This window comes from Hordeum vulgare, chromosome 7H, assembly GCF_904849725.1.
Source record: "Hordeum vulgare subsp. vulgare chromosome 7H, MorexV3_pseudomolecules_assembly, whole genome shotgun sequence".
Taxonomy (NCBI): domain Eukaryota; kingdom Viridiplantae; phylum Streptophyta; class Magnoliopsida; order Poales; family Poaceae; genus Hordeum; species Hordeum vulgare.
In genome coordinates this window covers 317,774,878-317,785,489 of record NC_058524.1, presented here as the reverse complement: position 1 = coordinate 317,785,489, position 10,612 = coordinate 317,774,878, and the positions used below count along the sequence as shown (strand labels likewise).

Below are 10,612 nucleotides of genomic sequence, written 5' to 3'. Positions count from 1 at the left end.
TGGGCAGGACACCCGTTAGGGGTCCATCCGCTTTGCCGTCTGTCGCGGATGGCAAAGGTAGTTAGGAAGACGGCAAAGGGGTGGGGTGGGGTGGGGTGGGGCGGGGTGGGATGGGGACAGAGGAGAATAGGTTTGCCGTGTGCCTTCACTACCTTTGCCGTCGGTTGACAGACGACAAAGAGGTGGCTGATGGCAAATAGTTTTTTTTGCCATCAACGATATCTTTACCGTCTGTTTTCTCAAAGCTGACGGCATAGAGGTTCTTTGCCGTCTGGTGGCTGATGGCAAAGATGTGGCAGACGGAAAATAACTGAATTCTAGTAGTGGGCTCAATATGTACATCATTTAGTAAACAAGCATGGGGCCTCGATGATCACGACACAACTACTTGGCAGCGGAAATGTTGGGGAACGTAGTAATTTCCAAAAATTTCCTAGGTCACACAAGGATCTATCTATGGAGAAACCAGCAAGGAGCAAAGGGGTAGAGCATCTTCATACATTTGAAGATCACTAAGCCGAAGCATTGCTAGGAAGCGGTTGATGGAGTCGTACTCGCAGCGATTCAGATCGTGGTGGATTCCGATCTATGCATCGCACAAGGGTGCCTCCGCGTTCAACACACGTGCATCCCGATGACGTCTCCAACGCCTTGATCCAGCAAGGAGGGAGGATAGGTTGAGGGAGAGCTCCGGCAGCATGACGGCGTGGTGACGGTGGAGCTGTGTGGTATTCCGACAGGGCTTCACCAAGCATTACGGAGGACGAGGAGGAGGAGGAGTAGGGCTGCACCGAGAGAGAGAAATTGTGTCTCAAAATAGCCCCAAACCGACCACTATATATAGGAGGAGAGGGAGGAGGGTGCCCACCCTTAGGGTTTCCACCCAAAGGGGTGCGGCAGCCCTAGATGTGCATGGGGGCGACGGCGAAGGGGTGAAGGAGGTGGCGCCCTAGGGTGGGCAAGCCCACCACGCCTAGGGTTAGCCCAGCACCCGTGTCTTGTGCCTTGGGCTGATGGTGGTGGCACACCAGCCCACTTATGGGCTGGTTCCCATCCACTTTTGGACCATGTACCCCTTCGGGGCAGGTGGCCCTTCCCGGTGGACACCCGGAACCATTCCGCTGGTCCTGGTACATTATCAGTGACGCCCAAAACACTTCCGTCGATCAAATCCTCACTTCATATATATGAATCTTTACCTCCGGACCATTCCGGAACTCCTCGTGACATCCGGGATCTCGTCCGGGACTCCGAACAACCTTCGGTAACCACACATACTATTCCCATATAACCCTAGCTTCATCGAACCTTAAGTGTGTAGACCCTATGGGTTCGGGAACCGTGCAGATATGACCGACACACCTCTCCGGTCAGTGGGGTCTGGATCTCCATGTTGGTTCCCACATGTTCATGATTATCTCATCTGATGAACCATGATGTCGGGGATTGAATCAATCCCGTATGCAATTGCCTTCGTCTATCAGCATGATACTTGCCCGAGATTCGATTGTCGGTATCCCTATACCTTGTTCAATCTCGTTACTGGCAAGTCTCTTTACTCATTCAGTAACACATCATCCCGTGGCTAACTCCTTAGTCACATTGAGCTCAATATGATGATGGATTACCGAGTGGGCCCAGAGATACCTCTCGGTCACACGGAGCGACAAATCCCAGTCTCGATTCGTACAACCCAACATAAATTTTGGAGATACCTATAGTGCACCTTTATAATTACCCAATTACATTGTGACGTTTGATACACCCAAAGAACTCCTACGGTATCCTAGAGTTGCACAATCTCATGGTCTAAGGAAATGATACTTGACATTAGAAAAGCTTTAGAAGACGAACAATACGATCTAGTGCTATGCTTAGGATTGGATCTTGTCCATTACATCATTCCCCAATAATGTGGTCCCATTATCAATGACATCCAATGTCCATGATCAGGAAACCATGATCATCTATTGATCAACGAGCTAGCCAACTAGAGTCTCACTAGGGACACATTGTGATCTATATATTCACACATGTATTACGGTTTCCAGTTAATACAATTATAGCTTGAATAATAGAAAATTATCATGAACTAGGAAATATAATAATATCCGCCACGATGCTTTGCTTGCAACAACACCAGCTAACTTCCCCATTGTTCAAAATATAGACGTATCTGGTTTGTGACTTAGAGTCATCCCGATCTGTGTCGAAGCTAGGATCGACGTAACCCTTTACGACGAGCTCTTTGGCACCTCCATAAACGAGAAACATATCTTTAGTCCTTTTTAGGTACTTAAGGATGTTCTTGACCGCTGTCCAGTGATCCACTCCTGGATCACTGTGGTACCTCCCTACCAAACTTATGGCAAGGTTCACATCAGGTCTGGTTCAAAACATGGCATACATAATAGAGCCTATGGTTGAAGCATGGGGATGGTACTCATCTTTTCTCAATCTTCTGTCGTGGTCGGGCATTGAGTCGTACTCAACCTCACACCTTGTAATACAGGCAAGAACCCCTTCTTGGCCTTATCCATATTGAAATCCTTCAATATCTTGTCAAGGTATGTGCTTTGTGAAAGACCTATGAGCCATCTCGATCCATCTCTATATATCTTGATGCCTTATATGTAAGCAGCTTCTCCAAGGTCCTTCATTGAAAAACTTTTATTCAAATAGGACTTTATGCTTTCCAATAGTTCTATATCATTTCCCATCAACAATTTGTCATCCACATATAATATGAGAAATGCTATAGAGCTCCCACTCACTTTCTTGTAAATACAGGCTTCTCCATAAGTCTGTACAAACCCAAACGCTTTGATCACCTCATCAAAGCGAATGTTCCAACTTCGAGATGCTTGCGCCAGCCCATAGATGGAGCGCTCGAGGTTGCATACCTTGACAGCATTATTAGGATCGACAAAGCCTTCCGACCGTATCATATACAATTTTTCCTTAAGAAAGCCGTTCAGGAATGCCATTTTGACGTCCATTTGCCAGATTTCATAATCATAAAATGCGGCAACTGCTAACATGATTCGGATCGACTTCAGCATTGCTACGGGTGAGAAGGTCTCATGGTAGTTAATCCCTTGAAATTTTCGATAACCCTTAGCGTCAAGTCGAGCCTTACATATGGTCACATTACCACCCGCGCCAGTCTTCTTCTTCAAGATCCATTTATTTTCTATGGCTCGCCGATCATCGGGCAAGTCCACCAAAGTGCATACTTTGTTCTCATACATGGATCCTATCTCGGATTTCATAGCCTCAAACTATTTGTTGGAATCTGGGCCCGCCATCGCTTCTTCATAGTTCGAAGGTTCACTGTTGTCCAACAACATGATTTCCATGACAGTATTATCGTACCACTCTGGTGCGGAACGTGTCCTTTTGGACCTTTGAGGCTCAAAAGCAACTTGATCCTAAGTTTCATGATCATCACCATTAACTTCTTCTCTAGCCAGTACAGGCACCTCAGAATCATTTTCTTGTGCTGCGCTACTCTCCGGTTCGAGAGGAGGTACGATTACCTCATCAAGTTCTATTTTCCGCCCACTTACTTCTTTCGAGAGAAACTCTTTCTCCAAAAAGGATTCGTTCTTAGCAACAAAGATTTTGCTTTCGCATCTAAGAGAAAAGGTATACCCAATAGTTTCCTTAGGGTATCCTATGAAGACACATTTTTCCGCTTTGGGTTCGAGTTTCTCAGGTTGAAGTTTCTTCACATAAGCATGGCAGCCCCAAACTTTCAGAAACGACAGCTTAGGTTTCTTGCCAGACCATAATTCATACGGTGTCGTCTCAACATATTTAGTCAGTGCCCTATTTAAAGTGAATGCGACAGTTTCCAATGCATATCCCCAAAATGATAGCGGTAGGTCAGTAAGAGACATCATAGATCACACTGTATCCAAATAATGTGTGATTACGATGTTCAGACACACTGTTACGCTGCGGTGTGCCAGGCGGCGTGAGTTGTGAAAAAATTCCACATTTCCTTAGGTGTGTGCAAAACTTGTGACTCAAATAATCTCCTCCACGATCAGATTGTAGAAACTTTATTTTCTTGTCATGTTGATTATCCACCTCACTCTGAAATTCCTTGAACCTTTCAAAGGTTTCAGACTTGTGCTTCATTAAGTAGACATACCCATATCCACTTAAATCATTAGTGAGGGTGAGAACATAACGATAGCAACCGCAATCCTGAACTCTCATTGGACCACATACATCGGTATGTATTATTTCCAATAAGTTGGTTGCTCGCTACATTGTTCCAGAGAACGGAGTCTTGGTCATCTTGCCCATGAGGCACGGTTCGCATGTGTCAAATGATTCAAAATCAAGAGACTCCAAAAGTCCATCTGTATGGATTTTCTTCATGCGCTTGACATCCATATGACCAAGACGGCAGTGCCACAAGTATGTGGGACTATCATTATCAACCTTACATCTTTTAGTACTCACACTATGAATATGTGTAACATCACGATCGAGATTCATCAAGAATAAACCATTGACCACACGGGCATGAACATAAAACATACCACTCATATAAATAGAACAACCATTATTCTCAGATTTAAATGAGTAGCCATCTTGCATGAAACGAGATCCCGATAAAATGTTCATGCTCAAAGATGGTACTAAATAAAAATTATTAAGGTGTAAAACTAATCCCGAAGGTAGAGGTAGAGGTAGCATGCCGACGGCGACCCCATCGACCTTGGAACCATTCCCGACGCGCATCGTCACCTCGTTGTTTGCCACCTTACGCTTGTTCCGTGGTTCTTGTTTTGAGTTGCAAATGTGAGCAACTGCATCGGTATCAAATACCTAGGAGCTACTACGAGCGCTGGTAAGGTACACATCAATAACATGTATATCATATATACCTTTGACATTGTTGGCCTTCTTATCTGCTAAGTATTTGGGGCAGTTTTCCGCTTCCAGTGACTGGTTCCCTTGCAATAATAGCACTCAGTCTCAGGCTTGGGTCCTTTCTTTGGCTTCTTCCCAGCAACTGGTTTACCAGGCGGGAAACTGCTTTTCCGTCTTTCTTGAATTTCTTCATACCCTTGCACTTCTTGAAACTGGTGGTTTATTGACCATCAACACTTGGTGTTCTTTCTTGATTTCTACCTCGGCAGATTTCAGCATTGAATACAACTCCGGAATGGTTTTCTCCATCCCTTGCTTTTGTAGTGCACCAAAAATCCTTTATAGCTAGGTGGAAGCGACCGGAGGATTCTCTCAATGACCGCATCATCTGGAAGTTCAACTCCCAGCTGCGTGAGGCAATTGTGCAACCCAAACATTCTGAGTATGTGCTCACCGACAGAACTATTCGCCTCCATCTTACATCTAAAGAACTTATCGGAGACTTCATATCTCTCGACCCGGGCATGAGCATGAAAAACAAGTTTCAGCTCCTCGAACATCTCATATGATCCGTGTTTCTCAAAAGGCCTTTGGATACCCGGTTCTAAATTGTAAAGCATGCCGCACTGAACCAGAGAGTAGCCATCACTCCGCGACTGCCAGACGTTCCTAACGTCTTGGGTTGCCGTGGGAATGGGAGGATCAGCTTTAAGTTATGAGCCCAATCCGCATAGTTGCTCCCATCATCTTTCAGCTTGGTTTTCTCTAGGAACGCGTTGAAGTTGAATGAGACATTTACGTTGGCCATTGGATCTACAATATTTGTAAAGACAATTTTAGACTAAGTTCATGATAATTAAGTTCATCAAATCAAATTACTAATGAACTCCCACTTAGATCGACATCCCTCTAGTCATCCAAGTGTTGCATGATCCACGTCGACTAGCCTGTGTCCGATCATCACGTGAGATGAACTAGTCATCAATGGTGAGATTCTCCATGCTGATTGTATCAACGATACGACTCATGTTCGACCTTTTGGTCTTCCGTATTCGAGGCTACGTGTGTACATGACAGGCTTGTCGAGTCAACCTAAGTGTTTTGCGTGTGTAAACTGGCTTACACCCGTTGTATGGGAACGTTAGAATCTATCACACCCGATCATCACGTGGTGCTTCGAGACAATGATCCTTCGCAATGGTGCACACTTAGGGGAATACATATCTTCAAATTTTAATGAGGGATCATCTTATATTTGCTATCATCGTTCTAAGCAATAATATGAAAAACATGGTAAACATCACATGCAATCATATAGTGACATGATATGGCCAATATCATCTTGCTCCTTTGATCTCCATCTTCTGGGCACCATGACCATCATTGTCACCGGCATGACACCATGATCTCCATCATCATGATATCCATCATTGTGTCTCCGTGAAGTGGTCACGCCAACTATTACTTCTACTACCATAGCTAACGTTTAGCAATAAAGTAAAGTAATCACATGGCGTTGCATCTCATACAATAAATTAAGACAACTCCTATGGCTCCTGCCGGTTGTCATACTCATCGACATGCAAGTCGTGAATCCTATTACAAGAACATGATCAATCTCATACATCACATATGTAACATCACATCCTTTTGGCCATATCACATCACATAGCATACCCTGCAAAAAAAAGTTAGACGTCCTCTAATTGTTGATTGGGGTCTCTAGCAAGAACGCTTCTTTGGTTCTACTCCTATGTTGGCCTATATGCCCAGGGATTGAAAGGGCTTCATTGACTTCCTCAAGGATGTGAGGCGCTTGTGTGGCTGCTCCATGACAAGTCTCATGAGTTGAGATGCTAGGTAACCAATTTTATTGTTTTACTAATGACATGGTTCATAATAAGATCTGTAACATAGAGTTCCCATATTATCGTCATTTATTTTACTAATTTTGGGTGCTTCTTATGCTTCTACTCGCTCTGTAGTAACGTGTAAGAGTTTATCTATGAGTAACCAATTCAAGGTTCAATGATTTGGGTGGTGCTTTCCCTTTTGAAGTTGATTTTTATGTATGGCATGTTTGTTTCACCATACTCTAAAATTCACTACTGCCTAGGTTGGGGCTTTGATTCTGATCCCAATATGCTTGTTTTCTCGGCTGCTGATAGCACAACCGTGCATGAATTTGCTTTTGGGACAGTACTATTGCGTGCTTCACATATATTTTTCACCATCTTTGGTTTCCCTTCAGCTGCATTGCTGATGATGAAAGGGTTGCCCAAAAGGTCCTGGACAGTACATTTTGGAGATTTCTGGGCGTCAATGGAGTTCTTGTGGGAATTGTTATGGGTTACTTTGAAATTATCCTACAGAAAAAAGATCACATTAATATTTTATTTATCATTTTTTGTGAGCACCAATGCTGATGTACAAAGGAAATTTGTTAGATCTCCTTATACATTGTATTTTTAACACCAACTAATGGTTTCTATTTTTAGGGTATCTTGGGAGATATAACCATACTTCGAACCTTGGCCAGATTCTACCGCCTATGGTTTTTAAACTTTTGTGAAATAATTTCATGAACATGCAACGATGGCCAACTTTACTTTGCAAACAAAGGTAGACATGATAAATATATTTATCCCTCACCGAACTACACTGAATTTTGTGGTAGCTGGTGGAGCTTTTAAAAAGTTATGCACCCCGTTGTAGTGATAAATAAGATATCAAACATGGCCATATAGTTCTGCTTCAGCATACATACCTGGACTCTTTCCAGATGGTGTTGTCTTAGCAAAGCTTTACCTCAGAGATTATATTATTAGTTGTTATTCAAAACATTTAGTGTTTAGTTAGCATTAGTTGTGATCTGAACATCAAAAGTGTGGGGTGGTTGAGTTGAGAAATACGTAGCATTCTGCCAATGATTAGTGGTTAGACATTTTTTATTTATCCTATTTACATGTCCACCATGGTAACCACAGGTTATATGGAACCAAGACCTTTGGGATGTACAAGAGCAAATTTGTTATTTCTGTAACTAAAAAATTAATATGTCAGCTACTTTGTAACAGGTGTACTTATTGGTTTCAGTTATGGTGCAGGGTAGTTAATTCTTTAGAAGTAGGTGGAGAAACCAAAATTCAAGTGAGAACACGAATACTTCCTTGGTGTGTCTATACATATGTCTCTTAGCTGAAACCCTCAAGTGAGTACGAATCAAATGAATGATGGCCCAAGGGCTCAGGTGCATTTGAAACTATTATATTCCTCTCCAATTCAGGCAACTGGAGTATCATGCTCTCCCTTCTAGAGGTTCTAGAGTTCGATCCTTATTTTATTTGATCTGGTGCATGCATTCTATTGCATCAGGATGTGTAAGTAGTTAGTAAGTTTTCTGCTAATTACCGGGATCAACTTGAAGTAGCTACTGATAGATTTAGTGCATCAAGGGAGCTTGGTGATGGTGGATTTGGAACTGTTTATAAAGGTAAAAACATGATTGCCGAACTCGTTGCTTGTCAATGTTATATGTAAATTGCAGATGCCAGCAGCTCTGTTCTGAACTGTATTCTTTGATAAAACTATCTTGCCCTTATTCACTTTGAAAAAACAACTTTGACATTTTTGTCATTCAGGAAAGCTCAAGGATGGGAGAGTAGTCGCGGTTAAACGCCTCTACAAAAACAACTACAGGCGCGTTGAGCAGTTCCTCAATGAGGTCGACATCCTATCCCGCTTGCTGCACCAGAACCTTGTCATGCTATATGGCTGCACATCCCGGATGAGCTGTGACCTTCTCCTGGTGTACGAGTTCATTGCAAATGGGACTGTTGCGGATCATGTTCATGGGTCTCGTTCGGTGGAACGAGGCCTCACATGGCCCCTGAGATTGAACATTGCCATTGAAACGGCTGAAGCACTGGCCTACCTCCATGCGGTTGAGATCATACACCGGGATGTGAAGACAACCAACATATTGCTGAAAAACATTTTCCATGTCAAAGTTGCAGACTTTGGGTTGTCACGCCTGTTCCCGCTCGAGGTCACCCATGTTTTGACTGGTCCACAGGGCACACCAGGCTACGTCGACCGAGTGTACCACAAGTGCTACAAGCTTACCGACAAGAGCCATGTGTACAGCTTTGGCGTCGTGTTGGTGGAGCTGATTTCCTCAAAGCCTGCTGTGGACATGAACAGGAGCCACAGTGAGATCAACCTGGCCAACATGGCTCTCAATAGGATTCAGAACCATGAAGTTGTTTAGTTGGTTGATCCGGAGCTCGGCTATGACACCGACCCTGAAATGAAGAGAACGATCGACCGATTGGCGGAGGTGGCCTTCCAGTGCCTGCAGATGGATAGGGAGATGTGGCCATCGATCAAGGAGGTGGTGGAGATCCTGACTTACGTCAGGGACGGAGACTATCAATCTAAGAGCATGAGAAAGAAGGCGTTTCAGAAAGAGGATGTGCACTTGCTCACGGATGGCCTGCAGTTTTCGCCTGACACGGTCATCCATAGATTCCATAGCCAGTCAACTAATCACTCAGTAACGTCAAATGCTAGCGGATTATGATATGCTTTGATTGATTCTGAAGAAATAAGGCCGCCCTGTCGATCGGATGAGTTGTATATAGCATAGAGTTTGCTAATCAGGTGATTCATCTAACTAATAAGTACAAGCTCATGGCTGCGGTAACTCTGCATTTCTGAGCTTGGCAACGATTCAAACGGTAGGTGTATGTACGAGGAGCAAATTCGAGGATATGCATTGTAATTTAAGTACATAATCAGTTAAGTTGACGGTGAGAGTGAATTCAGAAGTTGAACTGATCAACATGCATATTATAAGTGATCACACTGGACAATGTATATCAATATACAGTTATTCGAGATACTTATGGCAGATACATCGTGTGCATTTGCTGCTCTATTTGGCAGTGGTCATATATAATCATCTGAAAATTCTTGCATGTGGGAGAGGCATTTGAAAGTTTGAAAATGCATGCCAATGTACCATACCACCTGTTTTATTTGGTGTCAGCACTGTAGGTGTATTTTCTTTTGAAATCTGCACTGCAGTTTCATGACGTCAACTAAAGCCGATTATGCCCACTGGCAACAATCGAGACTCATCCCAGGTGTAACACTGTTGTAGAATGTCACTCGTGTTGTGTTGTTGCTGCAGTCGCCGCTCCTGTGACATTTTCTCTATCACAGGCACTCAAAACCCTCCGCACACATACACATAAAAACGAACACTTTGGTGTTGAATGTGTATATGCAATGAGTTTTGTAGTTCTCATATTATTATTGTACCAAAAGTCAGTTGACCAGTTTTTGTTCTATAATAATCGATCATATATTCATATAGTTTTGGAAGATCTAAGATTTTATGTTTTCTATAAATATGCATGCTTGGGACAAAGGTGGAGGAAATGTTACGTGAGATTACTAGGGTATATTTTTACTTGGTGTGTCCATGCATATGATTTTACTAATCGTAAAGACTAAAGATAAACAACATGAACATGGTGATGCTCGGTTGCATGCAATGTAGGGATGTAAATTGGGTCTGTTTAATCCCGTTTGAGCACACTTATGGTCTAAATGTTCAACAAAGTGAAAATCGGATCATACCTATATGTACATCTTTTAGAACTAATGGTGAGTTGTATGTTACTCGGTTCCATGTAAAAATAATTCTTCTTAGCCT

General features: G+C 43.1%; 1 pseudogene; it reads left to right on the top strand.

Moving 5' to 3' along the window:
- Positions 1-7,864: 7,864 nt before the first annotated feature.
- On the top strand, positions 7,865-9,472 carry LOC123408822 (annotated as a pseudogene).
- Positions 9,473-10,612: the final 1,140 nt, after the last annotated feature.